This window comes from Lissotriton vulgaris, chromosome 2_1 (assembly GCF_964263255.1).
Source record: "Lissotriton vulgaris chromosome 2_1, aLisVul1.2, whole genome shotgun sequence".
In the NCBI taxonomy this organism is placed as follows: domain Eukaryota; kingdom Metazoa; phylum Chordata; class Amphibia; order Caudata; family Salamandridae; genus Lissotriton; species Lissotriton vulgaris.
In genome coordinates this window covers 1,645,843,059-1,645,865,665 of record NC_141687.1, presented here as the reverse complement: position 1 = coordinate 1,645,865,665, position 22,607 = coordinate 1,645,843,059, and the positions used below count along the sequence as shown (strand labels likewise).

The 22,607-nt window shown below is 44.0% G+C and overlaps 1 protein-coding gene across 1 annotated transcript in view; it reads left to right on the top strand.

Annotated features, from left to right (window-relative positions):
* The window catches only part of LOC147733006 (discoidin, CUB and LCCL domain-containing protein 1-like), a 250,679-nt gene that overhangs the window by 831 nt on the left and 227,241 nt on the right, over positions 1–22,607 (top strand). The gene's annotated exons all lie outside the window — the stretch shown is intronic.

Below are 22,607 nucleotides of genomic sequence, written 5' to 3'. Positions count from 1 at the left end.
GTACTGCATAGTACGCACAGACAGGAGCGCAGGGGCGAGGGTGAAGAGGAACAGGCAGGAGGCTCAGAGGAAGCGGGGAAAGGGGCATGTAGGTGACGGAGCTCTTAGTGCCAGGGATCCGAAATGGGACACTCCGGGTGGACCAGGTAGAAAGAAGGACACGCGAAAGATAAACAGTGTCACGCGGAGGACGGTTGTACGAAAAAGAATATGCAGGAGAGAACCACAGAGACAGGAGGCGATGGGTGAAAGAGGCAGAATGTGGAATGAAAACTACGCAGCATTTGTCAACCCTGGTATTTGGCTGCCCTGGCTTCTAAACCACTTTGCCTCCCCATTAACTAAAAAAAAAACGTATTTACTTTTACAAATGAAGTTCTGAGGTATAGCATGTGAGGCATGGGACCACAGGAGGGAGCGAACAGGCAAATTATGAGGTGTTAAACGCTACCAAAGGACAGAAAGGCTGCAAATGTTTCCTATGTGGCACCTTGCGCCAGTATTGGTTAGCTCTACAACAGCCGTTGGCATCCTGGAGCTTACAGTTTTGTTTGCCCTAATTTCAGCATGCACCGACAAGCTCCTGCATGCAGCCAGGGCTGGTTGAAGTTGTCACACATGGAGTCACTTGGCAGCAATGCATCCTTACAGCCAGAGAAGGAGGACTGGGGGCAGTAAGTGGCAGTAAGCACAGAGAGGCTATGGAGCAGTGGAAAGTGGGTTTCGCATGTAGGGCGTGTGCTGTGGAGGGCATCTGGGCTAGAGAGAAGAGAAAGGAGATATATGATGGAGATCTAGTAAGATGGGAGCACATGGAGAGCAGGCCAGAAGTGAAGAGGATGTTGACACACAGAAAGGGATTGTCATGGGAATCAACCAAGTCATGCAGCATGGAATCGGCTGTCAAGGGGCATCCACTGAGCTGGCAAATGGTATAGAGGGGCGCACGGACACGGGCGAAGAAGGACAATGGAACTCTGCCCATTCTCCTACTTCCTTCCTCTTCCAGTTCCTCCAGATTGACTATTTTAGGATCGGTGCCTTTTTCACGTAGACCTGTAGGTTAAAATGTAGGAGGAGGACCTAGGCTACAGGGATCCTTTTTAATTTTATCCTGGATAAGTTACTAAAAATACATCGAATACAAAATAATAGATTTTGGAAAATTGGGCTGCTTAATTTAGTATAGTTTTCACAAAAATGAGAAACTAAGTTTGTGTCTCTTCGTCAAATGTAGTTTTTAGAAAATCTAAGAGTGAAACTATATGGTAATGGGGAGAGGGGAAGCGCGTTCTTAGATAAGCAAGTAAATACACTTTCTTGCACACGCACACACTGCATCAGGCTGTGGGTGTTTGTTAGTGAGAGAAGTTTTCCTGCTTTTGAAACAGGTCTGCTACATGCTGCATTAGGTATTGGTGCTGGCAATGACTTGTGAGTGAGACGTGCTCCCTACCCGTGAGGCATGTAAGCACGTTGCATTAGGCTCTTGTGTGGCATGAGGTTTCCTTTGTTAATGAGAAGCTCCGTGTACAATCACACAATGCATTAGGTTCTAATGCTGTGGATGGTTTGTTAGTGACTCTGAGGTTCATGCAATGTATTGGGTTCTTGTGGTAGAACTGTGTATTTTTAGTGAGCGGGGCTGTCTGCCCAGGTGTGCAGATGCACTACATTAAGCTATGTTGCTGTCAGTGGTTTGTTAGTGAGAGAAGGTTCCTGCTGCTGAGGTTTGCACACACTGCATCAAGCTCTGGTGCTGTCGATGTTTTTTTTGTTATTTGTTTTTTTCGGAGTTTTCTATTGCGCAATCCTGACCCAAAGGTTTCAGAGTGCTTTATATGAGCCCCAGTTGCGTTACAGGCGGACACATTCATTTTGGTTGGGCACAGGTAGATTGAGTGATTTGCCCAGAATCATAGGATGTTGAGCATCCCTGCCGAGACTCGAACCTGGTTCCCCAGCTTCAAGGGTCAACCGCTGTAGTGGTAAGGCCACATCCTCTCCCCTAAGTTAGTGAGCGAAGTTGCCTGCTTGTAAGGTTTGCACACACTGCATCAAGCTCCGGTGGCATGGATGGTTTCATATTGACAGTAGCCCCCTGCTGCTGAGGTTTGCACACACTGCATCAAGCTCTGGTTTTGTGGATGCTTTGTATGTGAGGGAAGCTTCCTGCTGCTGAGGTTTTCACACACCGCGTCAATCTCTGGTGGCTTGGATGGTTTGTCAGTGAGAGAAGTTCTTTGCTGCTGAGTTTTGCACACACTGCATCAGGCTGTGGATGTTTTGTTAGTGACAGTAGCTTCCTGCTGCTGAGGTTTGCGCACACTGCATCAAGCTCTGGTGTCATTGATGGTTTGTCAGTGAGAGAAGCTTCCTGCTGCTGAGGTTTGCGCACACTGCATCAAGCTCTGGTGGCATGAATGGTTTGTCAGTGAGAGAAATTCCCTGCTGCTGAGGTTTGCATACACTGCATCAAGCTGTGGATGCTTTGTTAGTGAGAGAAGCTCCCTGCTTCTGAGGTTTTTCACAGTGCATTAAGCACTGGTGCTGTGGACAGTTTGTTAGTGAGCGAAGCTCCCTGCATCTGAGGTTTGCCTCCCTACATAAAGCTCTGATGGCATGAATGGTTTGTCAGTGAGAGAAGCTTCCTGCTGCCGAGGTTTTCACACACTGCATCAAGCTCTGGTGTCATTGATGGTTGGTTAGTGACAGTAGCTTCCTGCTGCTGAGGTTTGCGCAAACTGCATCAAGCTCTGGTGGCATGGATGATTTGTCAGTAAGAGAAGCTTCCTGCTGCTGAGGTTTGCACGCACTGCATTAAACTCTGGTGCTTTGGGTGGTTTGTTAGTGGGAGAAGCTTCCTGCTGCCGAGGTTTTCAAACACTGCATCAAACTCTGGTGTCATTGATGGTTGGTTAGTGACAGTAGCTTCCTGCTGCTGAGGTCTGCGCACACTGCATCAAGCTCTGGTGGCATGGATGATTTGTTAGTGAGAGAAGTTCCCTTCTGCTGAGGTTTGCACACACTGCACCAAGCTGTGGATGCTTTGATAGTGAGAGAAGCTCCCTGCTTCTGAGGTTTTTCACAGTGCATTAAGCACTGGTGCTGTGGACAGTTTGTTAGTGAGCAAAGCTCCCTGCATCTGAGGTTTGCCTCCCTACATAAAGCTCTGATGGCATGAATGGTTTGTCAGTGAGAGAAGCTTCCTGCTGCCGAGGTTTTCACACACTGCATCAAGCTCTGGTGTCATTGATGGTTGGTTAGTGACAGTAGCTTCCTGCTGCTGAGGTTTGCGCAAACTGCATCAAGCTCTGGTGGCATGGATGATTTGTCAGTAAGAGAAGCTTCCTGCTGCTGAGGTTTGCACGCACTGCATTAAACTCTGGTGCTTTGGGTGGTTTGTTAGTGGGAGAAGCTTCCTGCTGCCGAGGTTTTCAAACACTGCATCAAACTCTGGTGTCATTGATGGTTGGTTAGTGACAGTAGCTTCCTGCTGCTGAGGTCTGCGCACACTGCATCAAGCTCTGGTGGCATGGATGATTTGTTAGTGAGAGAAGTTCCCTTCTGCTGAGGTTTGCACACACTGCACCAAGCTGTGGATGCTTTGATAGTGAGAGAAGCTCCCTGCTTCTGAGGTTTGCACACTGAATCAATCGCTTGTGCTGTGAATGGTTTGTTAATGAGAGAAGCTCCTTTCTGCTGATGGTTGCACACACTTCATCAATCTATTGTGCTGTAGATCTGGGTTGTTAGTGAGAGAAGCTTCCTGCTGCCGAGGTTTGCACACACTTCATCAAGCTCTGGTGGCATTGATGGTTGATTAGTGACACTAGCTTCCTTCTGCTGAGGTTTGCACACACTGCAGCAAGCTGTGGGTGGTTTGTTAGTGAGAGAATCTCCCTGCTTCTGAGGCTTGCCACACACTGCATTAGGCCGTGATGCTGGAGCTAGTATGTTTAGCGACAGAGAAGGTCCCTGTCTCTGAGGTGGGTGTGCTGACACAGCATTAGACTGTAGAGCGTGAGTTGTGTATTCGTGTGAGAAGGAGTCTGTCCTAGTTCTGAAGCCTTCAGTTTCTGGGTGTGCCATCTCTTGTCTGGATTTGACCTAGACCGAATCTTTCTCAGGGTCTCCTTACCCGCGTCTTTGCCTGGTGGCTATGCAGGTGATAACTGCAGTCTATACAAACTCTGCCTGGAGTCTGTAAATAGAGAAATGGCATACAAAGTAATGTGGGAGGGAGTCGTTTGCTGGAGGGTCATGAGAAACTGTGTAAACAAGTTTAGAAGTAAACAGGAACACGAACTTTATATGAAGGCTCAGGATGTTGCTTATAAGAACAGGCAGTATTTGTGGCGATGGATGGGTGTTGGCTTGAGACAGCGGGAGCCAAGTATGAGGGTGTAAACAATCAGGTTTTCCCAACGGATGGCCAGGATGCTTTTCTATCTAGAGAACATGGCTTTCTTGCACCGAAGAGAATTTATCTCATGCCATAATCTGATTTCTTTTGATATGCAGTGCAAACACAGCCAATACCATGGTTACAAAGTATAATAAATGGTTACGTGCTGCTGCTTTACCGACCAGATGCCCAAGGACAGCCACTCAATACCACCTTGTTATGGCCCTTCAAGATACAAACACATTGGTGGTAAATAAATCCTTGTGCAAGGCTTCTCCCTATCAGACTTGCTTCCTTCTTCCCTCTGCGCTGTAAACAACTTATCAAGTTCAGGCAATCACTAAAGAATCACCTGTTCCGATAGCCTTTTCCTCTGCACCCTTCCAGACACCATGTCTTCTTGCGTTTCTTTACAGATGACTTGCTTCATAGCTGTTTTTTCTCCCTCCCATATTTGTTTTCCACACATTGAGACAATATTTGGGCAGGCCCAGTGCCATAGAAATCCAGTATCATTAATATAAACGTCTTAAGATGGTCAAATTGGTTTCCCACTAATGCCCAGTGAATATGGGACGCACTGGGCCATTGCCCTCACTGTGTCCGTGGTAATGGCAAGACTGTTTGCAAATGGTTGGTGTGAGGTGGCACAGGCCTTGTGACCAGAGTTTCATTCAATGGAGTGGGTATGTCCATCAATCAGGGGCTTGTAAAGCGCAGCTACTCACCTGTGAAGTTTTCAAGGGGGTGAGGGGCTGCCTGTCGGACTGGGTGGAGGATCATTCGAAGAGCGCGGCCTTGAGGTCCATCCTGAATTGAGTCAGTGACGTTGATTGCCTGAGGTGCAGGGGTAGGGTGTATAAGCAGGCTGGAGATAAAAACCTAATTCTGTGGCTACTGTTTTTTTCCACATAATTATCTAACGCACTTGCCACATTTTCCACCATCTAATGCTTCGTTTGCAGATACCCATGTCCCAGCTCAAATGCATCAAAATGTAACTTGCAAAATGTGCCACGCTTGTGCAGGCCAGACACTGCAAAAATTAACTGGTCGCCTTTCAGTTGTTGACTGCTGTATTGGGGTGTTAAAACTACATTATCATGGTGAAACATTTGTCCATAGAGTAGCATTATTTGCCCCCAGTTGGTGGAAGAGCTTGTGTCTGCAGTGTGAAATTATCCATAAGTTTAAGCGATAAAGGAAGCAATAATCCCTTCATTGTAGCGACATTGTTTTGCTTAAATTATTTGTACAAATTCCTGCTGCCCCAGGCATACTTTTCTCAAAACCAGAATGTATTCCAAAATGGCAAACGAAAGAAAAACTCTCTCTCTCTAACACATTTTATTGATTATAAATCATACAACACATAACATGCGTGAAACATTGAAGCATATGTTTGAACATAATCACCAAAGCCAGTAGAGTACATATTGTCTTTTATGGCTCCAAAAGCATTCACTGCGTAATGTCAGCCATCAGAGATGCCGCAGTGTTCCACCACTTCCCCCAGTTCTGCTTGTGTTTACGAAGACACATCCTGGCCCCGTTTGTTGGCTCTTATGTTGTGGAGCATTGGTCCATGATCCTCCACTGATCTCTCATGTCAGATATCCGGTGTCTGGGGATGTCTCTGTTGGCCAATAGCGTGCCATTTCCCATGAGCGTTACAAAGTGCTTGAACGCCTCGTCATGGGTAGGAGGCGCTATATAAACATAATTTACAATTCCAGTTTTTCCCAGGTTCTTCCCAGTAGTGCAGTTCGGGGCTTGGGGTCGAGAGGCCTTCTGGTTACCATTTATAGTGAATGAAATATTTATCTCTGTTTGTTTTTAATCACACCATGTGGTTTTTAATCACACCATGTGGAAGAAATATCCGAATGAAGTTTTTTCATTTTCTTTTTATCAGTGTGTATCTGCCAATGCCCAATAGAGAGATACTTATTGCGAAGTAAAGTTTTGTTGCGCAAGTTTTGTAGTGGGTAAAAAAGCGTCTCCACTGCACGTACACTTGTGCCATTCGAGGAACATCTCCATTTCAGAACTAGAGCAGGCGGAGTGAGATGATCATATGGAGGCATCCTCCTTTCTAGCATCCTATTCAAATGGTCCTTTCAACTGGAGATGGTAAGAAGAAGAAGACTGTTTCTATCTGTGGAACATTCTGAAAGGACTCAGACATATGACCATCTTCTGAAAATGAGATGCAAGTATTTTCCAGTGCCATTCTTAGGTCTCGCCTGAGACCTTGCATGGGCTGTCGTGAGGCATTTTGTTTACTAAATGGGGCTTGGAGTCGACCCATCGCTTACCATTTGCTGGTTTCATTGTCACTCTTATTTTCTGCCTTCTAATTGGACAGCGTGTGCCGAATTTACTCCCTCCTATTTCATTTGGAGTATGAACCCATTAGTGATTGCTTTTTGTTTAGTGTCCTTCTGCTTCACAATCTGTGATTTGGGTACTATTTTCTTTTTCTTCTTCCACTGTCAGCAGTGTCTTTGTTGCTTGTTCCCTCTCATTGCCCGTATTGCTTGTTCCCTCACACTCTCCGGTTGTCTGTGTTGCTTGTAATAGGTTATTTTCAGTTGTCCTAATTGTTGGGTTTGCAGCAAATGGTTTCAGGTGGGAAGCCCTTGATTGTTGAGTTCTTAGTCCACTAGCCTGGCCTCTAGTTGAACTAGAAGGAAAGTGTTAAACTGATTTAGAGTTTAAGGGTAACAAAAAATCCCCCAGTTTTTGGAGAAAATGCTAACTATGTTGTAAAATGTACTTTATGAATTTCACTGTCATTCTTTCCCAATAATCAGGGCCACTGAAATTATGCTCCGGTGGAGAACTAAATTATACGGCAGGTTGATTGAAGCACGTGGCAAGGAAACTAAATTATGTGGGGGCTAATGTGGCACATTTTGTGGAAGTATTACTTTGCAATTCTACATTTTAAAGCATTAATGATGTCTGGAAAAAAGGTTTTACCCCATTGGTTCCAGTTTAATCCCTGAATACAGTAATCTGCAATTAAAAGGTGACCAGATAGCATTTGCAATGGGCCTTCCATGACACAGTACCACATATGGCAGTTTTAGAGTAACTTTTCATCCGTTTGAGCTAAACAAACATTTTATTTGTTATAACCTGTACATTAAATAGCAAATGGTGTATTATATAGCAAGTTAGTCTTGTAAATATATAATTATGCAGAAAACTGTGGCCTTATAATTGCACAATTGTAGTGCGCCTGTGAAGGAAATTAAGCCTGTCGATTTTCTGCCACACTTTGCATATCCTCTAAAAATTGGAAGAATTTCGGTTTTACCAAACTTTAAATCCTGTCCTTTGTCTTAAAAAGAGACCAGTGACGTTTGCAGATTTGCTTTCTTCACTTGATTCATTTTTAGGTCTGGCTCAGAGTCCGTATTAGCACTTTCTCCCGAGTCACTTTGAATTAAAAAAATCTTACATCAAAATCCGTTTATATATACCTATAGAGGCTTTGGTTATTGATCTTCATCCATTGGTTCTTTTCAGCAATCAGTCACATTTTGCTTTCGCCCACAAGAGCCTAGAACATATAGCAAGCCAGCAAGGAATCACCACTACTGTTGTATTTAATATATTTTTTTAATTTATAATTTTAGTACGTCTGCACTTTTTCCTTTTTTTCTTTTTTTTTTTGTGGTAGAAGCCTGCACGTTTTTTTTTTTAAACTATTGCACAAGGGAAGCGTTGTGCTCAGGCCCTCACCTCTGTGGAAGGCAAATCACTTCAGTGAGCCAAGGTCGTTTCTGTAATCCCAGTATGGCCAACTGAAATGTACTTGAGTGCTGCTTCAGGTGTACTGAACTTCTAGGAGGTCTGTATCCCAGGCTGACAGCAATGCATCTCAGAAGGGTTTTGGGCCTGCAGATATCAGGGCCGCGGTTGAGCTGCAGTTGTCAGTCAGTGGGCATCGATCCTGCATAGATACAACGTGGGGTCCACGGAAATCTAAAGAAGGCGTTTTCCATGGCTGTTCCCTGCGCTCGGGCATTTAAGTGCTGTGCAGAACAGATATCGTGGGAATATTGATATGCATCCCTCTGTGACTCAAGGCTGCCAGTTTCCTCTGCTCGTGGTCCCCGACCCAGCGTGTGAAGAAGCGCTTCCCCAACACCACCCTGCCCCTAGGCACAACGATCGCTTCGTGCGTTGCCAAACCACTTTCTGCATGCACTAGTTAAATCCACATGCCCTGAGACCACTGGCGTGTATGTGTGCCACATTATCCCCAACGTCTGTCGTGCTCTACCAGTTCAGTCCTGGACGCTGTCGATGCCCGTGGTGTGCACGCTTCTTGTGCGAGAGAAGCTTACACGAGTCAAGTCTATGGTCAAGGGCACTAGAAATAAGCGATTGAGCAATTCTAGATTTGCTGCATTTGTCACATAATCCATCATCTGCTGGATAATCTGCCGATTTTAACAAAACAACTGTTTCTGGCAAACTTGAGGGGGCTTCCCTGCAAGGCACGTGGAGGTGCCTCCTCCGGGTTCAATCAGGAGCTCTGCAGCCAGAGTGCTGCGCTGAGGGGGCACTCTGGAACATGGGGGCTGAGGGGGGGCTGTGTTACGCCCCTTTGTGAAGTTGGACTGGTCACCATTCTGTTGCGTAGTGCTTTATTTTGGTGTTAACTGATACTAACGAGGTGCTAATGCACAGTGTTAAGTTTAAAATTGACAAAATGATCAAGTAATACTATCACAAAATGTGCTACAAAATGCTGCATAATTTGCCTTTTCCTTCCGCATAATTTGCTCAACCCTGCCGCATAATTTGCCCTCCACAGCCGCATAATACCAGTGGCCCTACCTATGGTATATCCACAATTCTATATTGTATTGTATTGCATTTATATAGCGCTTACTACCCCTGACGAGGCGTCAAAGCGCTTTTTCGGCAGGTAGCACGCTACTCCGGGACCCATAGAGGATTAGTGTTGAATTAGTATAGTGAAACATGCAAGTGCATTTTAAGTGGTGGATAGGTTAGTCAGTTATTTGGATTTGGAATGATAGCAGAAGGATAGAGGAGGACAAAGGTGCATTCAAAGCAAGCTTGCACTGCTTTTGTCGTGTAGTAAGTGCTCAGGTGTAAAGAAAGTGTGCTCTTTCCATCCTTATGCTCTGTATTGTTTGTTTCAGAGAAGCTTTCCCAAGGAAAGCTGACATGCTGAACTATGATCAAGGGAAGCGTGTACTGCTGTCTTGGATGAGAGTGAAGCTGCACGGATGCATCATTTCAATATATATTTCTGTGCCATTGCAGTCAAAATAAATGTAGCCCAATAATGCGTTATTTAGAACAATTATACGAAAATTCACTCTACAGTGCAAAGGTCAAATTCCAGCTATATACGACAATAAAGAGAAAACTGACACGAGAAAGTCACTGTTTACTGACTCTCAAATTGTATGTTGCAACTACTTTGAACATGGAAACAACTCTTGAAATACTCAGGGGGGCCTCTTTAATTAAATCTTTGTATTCTGGTTTTTGTTAACTATCTTTTAAAAAAAAATGTTTTTAATACACTTTAAAAATCCTTTGCAGAACCATATATTCACATGTGCAACGTTTGGTATGCTATTTATTACCATTGTTGAGGGATCGGAGGGAAATTATGACCCACTTGAGACTTTGCCTCTCGTAAGTAATGGCCCCTCCTCACACTCAACAATGGTAATAAATGACATTAAACTGTTAGCAGTAAAGAAGTGTAAGTGTGTGCGACTGCTACCGGAACCATGGGGGAGGTGAGTGGGGCGCGTGTGGGAACAAAAAAAGAAACAAAAAGAAAAAAAGCCACTTACCTTGCTACAGCCGGCCTCTTCTTCCTGGCTCCGGTCGGCAGCAGGAAGCTCCAAGGCTCACCTGAGCCAATCACAACGCTGCAGGGCAGCGTTTTAATTGATCTGAGCGCCGTGGTTCGGTGCTCAGATGGGGACGGGGAGGCTTTGAATGTTTCTCACCATGCTGTGTAATGCAGCCTGGTGGGGAACATGCAAAGTGCGCATGACTGCTTGGGCGGCCCGAGAGGCCCATTGATTTATGCCTACGGGTTGAAATTGTAATTGCATTGATATAGCGTGTACTACCCCATACAAGGTTTCAAAGCTACTTTTGGCGAGTAGCACATTACTCTGGAACCCAAAAAGGATTAGTGGTGAGTTAGTATAGGGAAATGTCGATAATATTTGAATAGCTATCCTATGAAACAATCAAAGTGAATATCTAAAATCAGATTAAACTTTGCTTGTTGTTTTATTAGTTTGACATCACTAAATATAACCGTATATTTGAATGTACAAACCACAGACTCCCTATTGCTCATTTGTTTGGTATACAAGGGGACACAAATAATATAATGTCTTTGGATACATTTTTTTAAATTATATTTTTAATTTGATTGACTAATCCTTACAGGTTGGGTACATGCATCATACCTGCACAAAGGAATCCCGCAGAGCTGGTGTGCATTTTTATTGCACTTCTTTTATTAAGCTTTACAAATTGCTGCTTGGTGGTTCATGCTCTGTTGAGTCCGGTATGAGTGTCCTACGTTCAACGAACGATTGAATTTGGACATTAATATATGTGAAATAAACATATCAGCAAAGCAACGTGTTTACGCCTCATTTTGAGGTGTAATGTATTGTTATAACCTCAATGGTAAGGACTTGGGCATGAGGTCAGATTAGGGGGCAATGTTCTGTTACTACCCGAAATTTCCATTACCTTAAAACTAGACTTCCTCGACTCAAACCTTAGTACACACAATCCCAGTTTGATAGAAACAGGAAGTCTGGAAAGATTGGAGACTTTGTTAGCCAAGAGGGGCGTATGACTTTAAGAGACATAAGAAGGGGGCTAGGGGAGCAGCTAGAAGGATTTGTCAGTGAGTGAAAACCTCACTAAGTGGTGAGGACTAGGAAGAGGAAGTCTAGTTTTGAGGTAGAGAAGATTACTGGTAACTAACAGAACATTCCCTAATATCCTGGGACCTATCACCCTGGAAATACTGAAATCGCACAGTATTGAACAACAACCTATTTAGTGCTGAACAAATGTTTAGCAGAGCACAACAAACGCCATCTCAACACCCCCCCTTCACACTCACTGTATCATTGCCTGTGAACGTTGTAAATATAGCCACACCACCCTCGACAAATATCTCCAATCTGACACTTTCATGACCCTGACATTAGACATTTGTAGCCATCTCAATGCCAGAAGTGAGGTCCAGTAGAAAGGGAAGCCTTGACTGTAATATCTTAGCCAAGCTGTCAGTAGTGCTGAACAAGCCAATGATTACTAGGCATGGCAAATCCTACAATGGAATCCAAGCGAGGCTGGCAGCCCGTCATCATTCAAGGGCGAGCAAATTGAGCACAAACAAGCATGACCGTGATAACAGCTGTCACTCAAAGCACCTAGAAAAGGGCCAAAACAAAGAAGTGTTCATTAATATGAGGTAATCAGTTGGCCTCGTCTTTAACTATCCCCATTCAGTCTCAAATCAGTAAACCACAAATGCCATAAGATACATCCAGAAATAAATCCCCCTCAAAAAAAGGGTAACCAGGTATACGCTTGGGCGCACAACTTGTTTGTAAAGGCAAATATTAATAAGATGTAATAAGTGAGTGCTCCTAAAGGAGAAGGATAGGTTACCAATCTATCCCACAGAACCCCAAAAAAGGGTTTCAGGATACATCAATAATAACAGAAAAGGTTCCCCCTGAGCACTTCAAATATCAATAATTCAAATACATATAATCTTGTAACCGAATCACATATCAGTAAAAGTGCAAAGCAGTACAAATGTTTCCCATAAAAAAATCCAAGTAGTAAAGTTCCGTCTGACGAACACCAAACTCAAATATCCAAGAAGGTAAGCTCATCCAAAAGGAGTTTAATTGTTGTCATCCAAAAGAACTGTTTTTGGATGACAACAATTAAACTCCTTTTTTTGTTATCAGAAATAAATCCCAGAGTATCACCTATTGACTGCTACAGTTTCTGTACATTAATCACCAGCTTAATGCTGTTTACTAGGCTAAAGCGCACATTTCCTAAAGAAGTGAAGAAGCAAGGGTGCTGTGGTGCCAGAAAAGGAAGATGCCCTATCCACAGGTTGGCTACTAAAATACAGCCATACTTTGTGTGTAATGGTTCCCCAATAACCCTGGGCCACTGCACCTACTCCCCAGCTGATGCTTATCACAGCAGAAGTTGCTTCTAAACCAGTGACTAATTTGAGCAGGTGGTCTCCGTGCTCTGCACCATTTAATCAACACGGGCGCTTTTCATGAACACCGGTTAAGGACACATTAATTTACAGGGAAATTAAACGATTTGTCCAGAACCACAGGGTGTTGAGCCGACGCTGAGACTGAAACCTTGTTCCCCAGCTCTGAAGTCGGCAGCTATGGTCATTATGCCACACCCTCTCCCCACTTTCATGGTTAGTAGTTGGTTGTGTTTTAGGCGGCGCTAACAGGGGAAATGGGCTGGCACAAGCTGCCTCCTCACGAGAGCCCCAGTACTTTTTTAAACACACATAACCACTGAAATAAACTGATCTCGATTGAAAAGACTGAACTGAGAGAAATAGCTACATAAAACACAATACTGTGTTCTTACAGATATTAAACTTGTTACTAGTCCCGGAACGCTAGATTATTATATGTATCTCTCGAACCCTGTAACATGCTATTAGTCACTCCAGTAAATCACCAAGCAAGGCAAAGAAGTCCAGGTCAAATAAAATTACAATACATTCAAAAATCAGTTGATTCTTTGGGCCAGCTGGTTAGGATATGACTGCAACATTGTATTGGGGTGTATATTAGGTTTACGACCAATGATAAGACACTGAAACAAAGCTATATTTCAAAGGATAGCGTTTTAGATGTAAACAGGTTGGTCATATGGCCAATAAAAAAGAACGTCCTAACATAATTAGTGTCGACCTACAGGTCATTTTCTCTATACCGACCTGAGGGCCTAGATACTCGCTTCCCAGTATTTTCGACATGTCAACCCTGGCAGAAACAAGGTATTTTACCACCTTAGACCTTGTTTCTGTCTACCTTCAGATACAATTCCCTCCACATTCTCAGCATATCACTGCTTTCGTTTCACCTATGGGGGCATCAAGTTTCTCAAGATACCTTTCAGCCTGGTTTCATCTGGCTCCATCTTTTAGAGAACCATGGGATCGGAGGTGGACAATGTTGTGTACTGTCTCCAGGATGATGTTCTAGCATTTGGCTCAACCTACAAACAAAATAATGATAGAGTTTGTGTCATTCTAGAAAATACTCGAAGAAGCATGTTTGACATTAAATGTTGAGAAATGTCACTTTTATGAGAAGGAGGAAATATCGTATCTTGGACACACCCTAAAGCAGGGAGTGAAGCCAAGCAAGAATCGATGGACATCATTTATAATCTTATTGTCCCTTGTAGCAAGGAAGAGGTTGTCTCATTTATGGTAATGGCAACATTTTTACTGTCCTTTCCTGCCTAATCTATCTGATAGAACCAAAGAGTTGTATTGGTTGTGTAAAAAAGTTGTGTTATTGGAATGGAACCGGGAGTACGTGAATGAATTTGATCAAGTAATCTGAGCTAAAGAAGGTTCCTGATTTACAGGCTCTAGTAGGGACACTAGAGTGGTCACTGATGCCAGCAGTAAGGACTTGGGTGCTGTACTGCTTTAAGTAGAAGGGCATCAAGAGAGGATGGTTTCCTGTGCCTCTAGGTCCCTGAAGGTCGCAGAAGGCAACTACTCCATCATCGAGGGGGAGGCGATGGCTATCTGTTCGGCTGTCAAGATATTCAGGTACTGAAGGAGACTTTCACCTAAGAAAGGTTTGGGCATGGGCGCTGCACTAGTCAGGAAGAGTGCTGTGGAATTACAGGAATATACATTCACTGCTGAATAGTGCTGACTGCCTTTTTAGATAAGTGAAGGAAGAATTTGATGAATGTGTGTATGCTGAAGTTGAAGTGTTGTTGGATGAAAAATGTTGTGATGATGGAACATGCCATCTGAGAAGATTGGTAGCATGAGCTCTGTCAAGATAGGGTGTTGGTTTCTTACTCCTAGTTTATCTAAGAAGGATGGCCCTAAAAAAAAGAATAAGATCCTCTGTCCATTTTAAGTGGTTAAGGAGGCGCTGTCTGTGCATAATGTTATAATTTTCAGATACAGCAGGTTGGTGATTCTTCGGTTGCACAGTAAGTATTTGGCCTTACCCATGAGGTGTGCCTAGACCGGGATTCAGGTGATACGGCAGATTCATTGAAGGGTTGGAAATACTGGAGATCAGCCGATGAAGGATGAGAGTGGGAGCATTTAGAACGTTAACTGTTAGTGACTCTCCGGGGTTGGGGTAACTTCTGGGTCTGGGGGTTAGAGCCCTATCTAGTCTTCGTGGGACTTCAGTCCTGTGTCTGGCAATGTGCTGCATAGTTTCATTAGCTTTCTGATTCTCGCTTTAGTGTGCACATTTTTTGGTGTTCCTTCACTGTTTTTAGTTTTTCCCTTTTCAATTCCCTTTAGTCCCTTCGCCTAATTGTATTATTGTTTGTGCATCCTCTTGTCACGTTTTTTTTGTAGAGCCTTACGTGTTTGCGTTCAGCAGCGTACAGGGGCCTTGAATAGAGTCCAGGTTAGCTTTGAGCGTGTCATAGCACCATCTGCTGCTGAAACCAATAGTCTTGTTTCAGTTGTTATTTGTTCTTGCCATCAAACTAGTATATTTTGTTTCCTGTATGCCCTCTGTCTTCCAGCTCGTCAGATCGAATTCATGTTGGGTCATCCCGATGGAGAGGTGCTGTCCCTTTAGCAGACAAAACCCTCAGAGACTGGACTCCAGTACTGACTTTCTCCCTCTTACTCCCTTCCCTGTTCCTCCTCTGGTTTACGTGTCTGTCGATACATTCCATCTGATTCACCAGCACAGACATTCAGGCATGGCAGGGGCTTTCAGCGGATCTACAATATTGAATCCTGGCATTCAGGGTCTTTGCACTGGTTGGGGCCAAACCTTGGTTCAAATTTACCAAACTTGGGAAAGTTAGCAAAATTATCAAGAATGACAATGAAACATCTGATGGTGGGATTTGGAATCTCAGCAAAGTGGTTGTTTCTAAAGTGATTTCAGAGCTTGCAAACAAGTGGGCCTGTCCATCGTCAAGGGTACAACATGGGGATTGCAGTGAGTCTGTTGTTGGACTTGGAGGTGGTGGTACATCAGTTTATACAAAAGCTAAGACGGTTTGCAAGTGACCTAATCATTTTAGAGACTTTGTATTTGAACATTGCCAACCTTGTCTCAGTGGTGTTTCACCTTCTACACTATCCTTTTGTATTCAAAGGGCTGGATTGACATTACATTTTAACAAATGTGAAATAAATAAGAATGATTTAAAAATTTTTGGACATATATTCTCGGAGAAAGGAATGAGACCAGTGCCTATCAAAATAACAGCTTTAAATGCAATACAAAGGCCAAAAGACATAACAGAATAACAATAATTATTAGGTACGGCAAGTTATTGCGCACGATATGTGAGAAACTTTGCAACTGTAAGTTCACCACTTGGAGAGTTAACACGGAAAGGTTGGAAGTTTCAGTGGAATTATGAATGTGAACAAGCATTTAAAGAAATAAAATTAGAAATATCAAATGCAACAGACTTAAAATATTTTGATCCACATTTATGTACAGAGCCTGTAGTAGATGCCAGTCATGTAGGCCTCGGAGCAATTTTGGTGCAACACAAACCTGGAAGAGAAACTCTGAGGTATGTGGTTTCTCATGCTGGTAAAAGCCTATCTGAAATAGAACAGAAATATTCTCAACTTGAGAAAGAAAGTTTTAGCTGTTGTTTGGGCGTGCGAACATTTTTATGATTTTATTTATGGAAAATCGTTTGTAATTATCACTGACCATCAAGCTTTAGTCTCTATTTTTGGAAATCCTAAAACAAAAATGCCACAGAGAATTGAAAGATGGGGAATGAGACTAATAGACTACGACTTCAGAATCGTCCATAAACCAGGAAAAGAATATAACCCAGCAGATTATTTATCAAGACATCCATCGAAGACATTGATTGAGCAACAGTTAGAAGTGGAAGAATATATATGTTTCCTAGTCAGGTCAGCAGTTCCAGGAATTGTCAAAGAGAATGAATTAATTGAAGAAACACAAAAAGATGACGCACTTCGAGAAGTAAAAAGAATGATATAAGAAAATAAATGGAGACTAATAAATAATGGAAGTCGATTTCAATCAAATATTTAAAATATATATATATATTAGCATTTAAGAACATAAGTTCTGAATTTTCTGTGACCTCTTCTGGAATAATACTTAGAGGAAACAAAATAATAATACCAGAGAGTTTACAACGTCGTGTAATTGACTTGGTACATGAAAGTCATCGAGGCATCTCTGCAACAAAGAATTTTCTGAGAGAAAAATTGTGGTTACCAAGGTTAGACAAACAAGTTGAAGAGGTTGTTCAGTCTTGCTACATATGTCAATATACCTCCAAGGAAAGGGGGATGGAGGAATTGCATATATCTGCGTTACCGGATGCTGTATGGTCCAATGTAGCAGCAGATTTTAATGGACCATTAGACTCGGGGCATTACTTTCTAGTGATAACTAGCTTTCCTATTGTGAAGTTGGTATCGTCTACGTCAGCAGTGCTTCCAATTTTGGATGAAATATTCTCAACGTGGAGAATTCCAAACACATTTTAAAAACAGACAATGGACCACCATTCAATGGGGATGAATTAAAAAAAAATATGAGCTATTTAGGAATAGTGCATAGAAGAATAACTTTAATGTGGCCTCAAAATAATGGAATGGTGGAAAGACTGATGGGTATAATTAAAAAAAAGCTGTGCAAATAGCAAAACTATCACAAATATCGATAAATCAAGCATTATGTCAAGTTTTGAGAGATTACAGAAATACTTCACATGTATCAACTGGGAAATGTACTTCAGACTTAATGTTTGGACAATCAATACAAACTCGTTTGCCGCATCTTCCAGTAGTTCCTCCAAAGTTTCATAAGGAAGTAATGGAAATGGATAAGGAGGAAAAAGAAACAAGCACTGGCGTTGCCAATAGGTCTCGCAGTAGGAAAGTTGGAGCTATTGGTTTTGTGAGTGGCGTTGCGTGTGTGAGTGGCGTTGCGTGTGTGAGTGGCGTTGCGTGTGTGAGTGGCGTTGCGTGTGTGAGTGGCGTTGCGTGTGTGAGTGGCGTTGCGTGTGTGAGTGGCATTGCGTGTGTGAGTGGCGTAGTGTGTGTGAGTGGCGTAGTGTGTGTGAGTGGCGTAGTGTGTGTGAGTGGCGTTGCGTGGGTGAGTGGCGTTGCGTGTGTGAGTGGCGTTGCGTGTGTGAGTGGTATTGCGTGGGTGAGTTGTGTTGCGTGTGTGAGTGGTGTTGCTTGGGTGAGTGGCGTTGCGTGGATGAGTGGCGTTGCGTGGATGAGTGGGGTTGCGTGGATGAGTATGAGTGGGGTTGCGTGGATGAGTGGCGTTGCGTGGTTGAGTGTGGTGTTGCGTGGATGATAGTGGGCTTGCATGGGTGTGAGTGGCGTTGTGTGTCTGTAAGTGTTGCTGTGTGGGTGAAAGTGGCACAGAGCCTTTGATGTGACATTTCAGGTGCAGAGCATGAGATTGATGCAAGGAGCAGGCATGGGAAACAAAACCTTCCTGATGTGAGAGACGATAACGGGTGCATATGCATAGGAGGAGAATACAGGTATAGGGCATGTGAAGATATCAGGTGGAAAGATTGGGTAGGGAAGATAATAGGTTCAGGGCTTGCAAGGCATGAGTAGAGTAAAGCATGACAAAATGGTGCAAGGCATGAAAAGAAACTAATGCCAGGTGTGGAAATTGAGGAGTAAAAATAACGATACGGCATGAGATGCCCAGCAAGAGAATATAAAATGTGTGCCAAATTCAGGTGGCATGGGTAGGTAATGTAGTTCAAGCAACTGTGATATAAGTGACATCACAGGCTTTGGTGTGCAAGGCTAGCGAAGGGCCGTCACTGATGTAAGGCTTAGGAAGAGAACCTAAAACGTTGAAAACGAGGACAGCGAAGAAGATAGCTGTCTGACCATAGCTGATCCGAAAGTAGCCTTGTTTGCTATGATTACAAGTGCAAAGAATGTCCCGAGAAGGTAGGGAGTGCAAGGCATGATACAGGAAATTATGTGTGCCTTAAACCATGGTAATGTAGGCAAACTGATACAAGTTGATCGGCCGGGAAGCGGCCAGGAAACACAAGTACGGCCGGCCACATAATTAGGGGAGGAGAAGCCGCACAGCACACGCTTGGAGAAGCCCTTTGATGTGCTGTGCGGCCGCGATGCGCGCTCTGTGCTGGGGAGGGGGCAGGGCCATTAGGAACAGGTACAGATGGCCATGAAAGTGTATGGGCCAAATGCGCATGCCTGTACGTGCACTCGAAGAAAACGCCACGGAAAAAAGCGGTGGTTTGACTATCCGATGGAGCACATGAATTCTCCCCCATTTCCCATTGCTTCATTGTTTTGTTTCAAATATTTACGCACAAACAAGAACCAAAAAAAAAAACGAGGTCATTGAAACCAAAGCGGTCATTCGTCTGCAGGTGATCAGATGACTCAAGGGATCTGTTTTTCATTTGTGGCTCTTTTTGACTGTTATTCAAAGAGACTGGCTCTTTCTGTGCAGTTGGCTCGGCGCTTCGTACATCTGCAGTTCAGAACAAGAACAAGTCGGGTTGGGGCGGGAGAGTGAGAGAGTGGGAGGGAAGAGCTGGAAAAGCCCAGGCTCGGCAGTGCAGCATTGCTGTGATTGCGTGGAGAGAGAGGGGAGGTGCTGGTGTGGGAGGGGGAGGCTGTGATTGTGTGGAGAGAGAGGGGAGGTGCTGGTGTGGGAGGGGGGAGGTGCTGGTGTGGGAGGGGGAGGCTGTGATTGCGTGGAAAGAGGGGAGGTGCTGGTGTGGGAGGGGGGAGGTGCTGGTGTGGGAGGGGGAGGCTGTGATTGCGTGGAGAGAAAGGGGAGGTGCTGGTGTGGGAGGGGGGAGTTGCTGGTGTGGTAGGAGTGCTGCTAGGGGAGGAGAAGCCTGATGCCGGATGGGGGCGGGAGAGGCTGGGCTTGCATGCGATGCGCGTGCATGTTCACGTGAACTTCATGAAAACCGCGGGGCTGAAAGCCCTTTGGTTTGACTTGTGTTTTGCCGACATGAATTCTCGCTCCGCTCGATGTGCTTGCGCACATCGATAGGTCGCGAGACCTAAAAATGAAATATTATGCAGAAAAAAGAAGATGTCAAAGTCAGGACTATCAAATTTGGGTTCTTGTATTAGTTTGACAACAGCAAGTGAGGAAGTCACAAAGTAGATTTCATCCTGCGCCTTTAGAAGTAACAAAGATTCAAGGAACGGCAGTGACAACAGAATAATAACAAGAAATAAAACATTCTTTAGAAAAGTCAGGCCAAGCATTGAACAAGAAAGTGTACTATCAAATGACCAGCAAAGCGAATGGATGCACAGAAAATCTGAAAGGATTTTGAAAAGACCAGAAAGACTAATTGAACACTGTTGAATTGTTTTTATTTTCATTTTTATTTTAGGGGGAAGGGGGGAGAATGAAATGATGAGATGACACTGTGATGTCATTTTGAATGATAAGGACAGAGGTTCTAGAAAAGAAGGTAGATGGTTTTCAAGGAATATTAGTTCAGTTTAGATTAGAAGTTAGGGGCTGATGTAACAGATATACTGAGCTCCAATAAAGACTATAAATATTGTAGTGAGGTTATTCTTCACAAAATCCATAAAAGAAGGGACCCCAATCACGTATGCCGCCCAGGAAGAGCATTGTCGTCTCTTTGCTGCTGGAGCAACCACTAAGAAGCAGCATTATAATTAATGCAGCAGTGAACATCCATCTGTGAGGCTAAAGACCCATCAGTAGGTGGCCTCCCACTCCTGCATTTCAGGAGGAGAAAAGAAAACAAACTAGTTTGTGGTGTGTCCCCTAGGTCACTGCAAAGAAGAAAAGGGAACAGGCATGATGAACGTGAACGTGTCATGACATGTTGACATAACATACGTGTATAGTGTGATGATGTATGCAAGCATATGCATTGCCATTTATACACGCATATGGAATGACTCAACTGCCATTTCACATAGTTTTATTTACTGTTCTAAGATGGAGTGCACTATTTAGAGTGAAGAAATTTTCCGCACCAGGTACCACCTGACCTTGCTACGCCACTGGTCGCCCTCTCTTCCCCAAAAGTCAAACACGGAAAGAGTTGTAATTGGACCAATTTTCGGGACCATAGTAAGACGGATTCCATAACACCTGTGAAATATATTTGTCTCGTAACGTATGAACAAATGGCTAGTAATTTTCTCTGGGAAAGGAGACAACCCTACATGTGACGTCATCGGACATTCTAATTAATACTCACGCCTCAGCATTCTTAAAGCTTACTCTGAGGTAAAGCGGGCATTCTAAGCAGTGATTGACTGGGCCACTCTCACCCTTGCATTCATGGTACTAATGCTTGTTGTCAAGAACTTAAATCCTATTGTCTTGATAAAATTGAGCTAACCTGCGCGAGCTTAATTTAAGAGAATGGAATTGAAGATTGCAAACTTTGTTAACCAGTGTTTCTGTTAAGAGTGCCCATATTTGTAAGAATACATCACTATTCGATTTCCTACGTCTGTCGCATGATGACGTTAGGGCCATCAGTAGCTCCCAAAATAATAATTGTGTGGCGATCTCTGTGCCAGGGATTGTTGGGCTTAATCAGTGCTGTGAATTTCTGACCTACCAGTAGCTCTTTCAGGAGTGGATTTTCTAGAACCGAAGCATCAAAGAGGCCGTTCAGTGTAGAAAACCTGACCTGTTTAACCATCCCTGCATCGCTGATGATCACCAACAATAGGCATTTTAGAATGTTCCCTCGGTGACGTCAGTGTAGTTTTGAGAGGCGCTGTGACATCATTCATCAAACGGTCCCTTTAAAATGAGCCAAGATAACCCAATTAATTACAAATGCTTCTCTCGACTCCAAAGACAGCAGCCACTCAGACCTATTATTAATATTGTTTTTATTAAAAACTATTGAAGGCAGCAACTTTACATTTGCAAATCTTCTAGAGGTCAAAGAGTGTCAACTATTCTAATCCGGGTTTTGCCAACCGGTTGTGGAGGGAGGGAGGCGAAGGTTCTCCCCTGGAAGTACCGTCGTGTATTTAAAATATTCGGGCCGCAGCCAATCTCATGTTGTATCTGTGGCTTTTGACGTCCGAAACCACAAACTCCTTTTGGCTAGCCTTAAAAGAGCAGCGGGGGTGCCAAGCCACACGCATAGCTGGATTCACTGCTTCTGGACGAATCGACATTCCTGGGCCTGTTGAGGTCCCGTTGCGGCGGCCGTGCGCGGTAGGCGGGGGCGGAGAAGTCGACAGAGGACTGAATAGGTATAATTAAATAACTACCTATTCCGTCGTCTGTCAACTAGCCTCCCCCCTGCAGCCCCGCTCCCCCTCCCCCGGGCCCCCCCTTACCTGTGCGCGCCGTAGCTGCCGGTTCAGCTAACGTCGCTATGTACAAGCCCTCCAGAGTTCTTGTTTATCTCCATCTTTAATTTAATATCTGTGTACAGCCCTGCGTCAATTATTGCTAGCCCAGGGGCAGTACATAAAGGCTGCACGTTTGGAAGTATACAAACCCGCTTAAATAAATAGGTGCAGGAGTCTGTAAAGCGGCCTTCTAATACGATAGGAGAGAATGTGGCTTAAAGGCTAGAGCGGCCAACTTTGAAGCTAGGGAACCGAACGAGGGTTCGACTCTGGCAAGAGGCTCAAACATCCTGTGATACCAGGCTGCTCACTTAATCTGCCCGTGCCTAAATGCGAATGTGTCCAGCTGTAGCACAATTGTTGTTCATGTAAAGCGGTTCGATAACTCCAGGGCGAGTTGGCGCTACATAAAAACTGGATAAAAATAATGCTTGTGCCATCTACACTCCTCTCAGGCACAGACTACAGCTTTGGTAGGGCAGTTTCAGATTCACATGCCAGCGAGAGCGTATC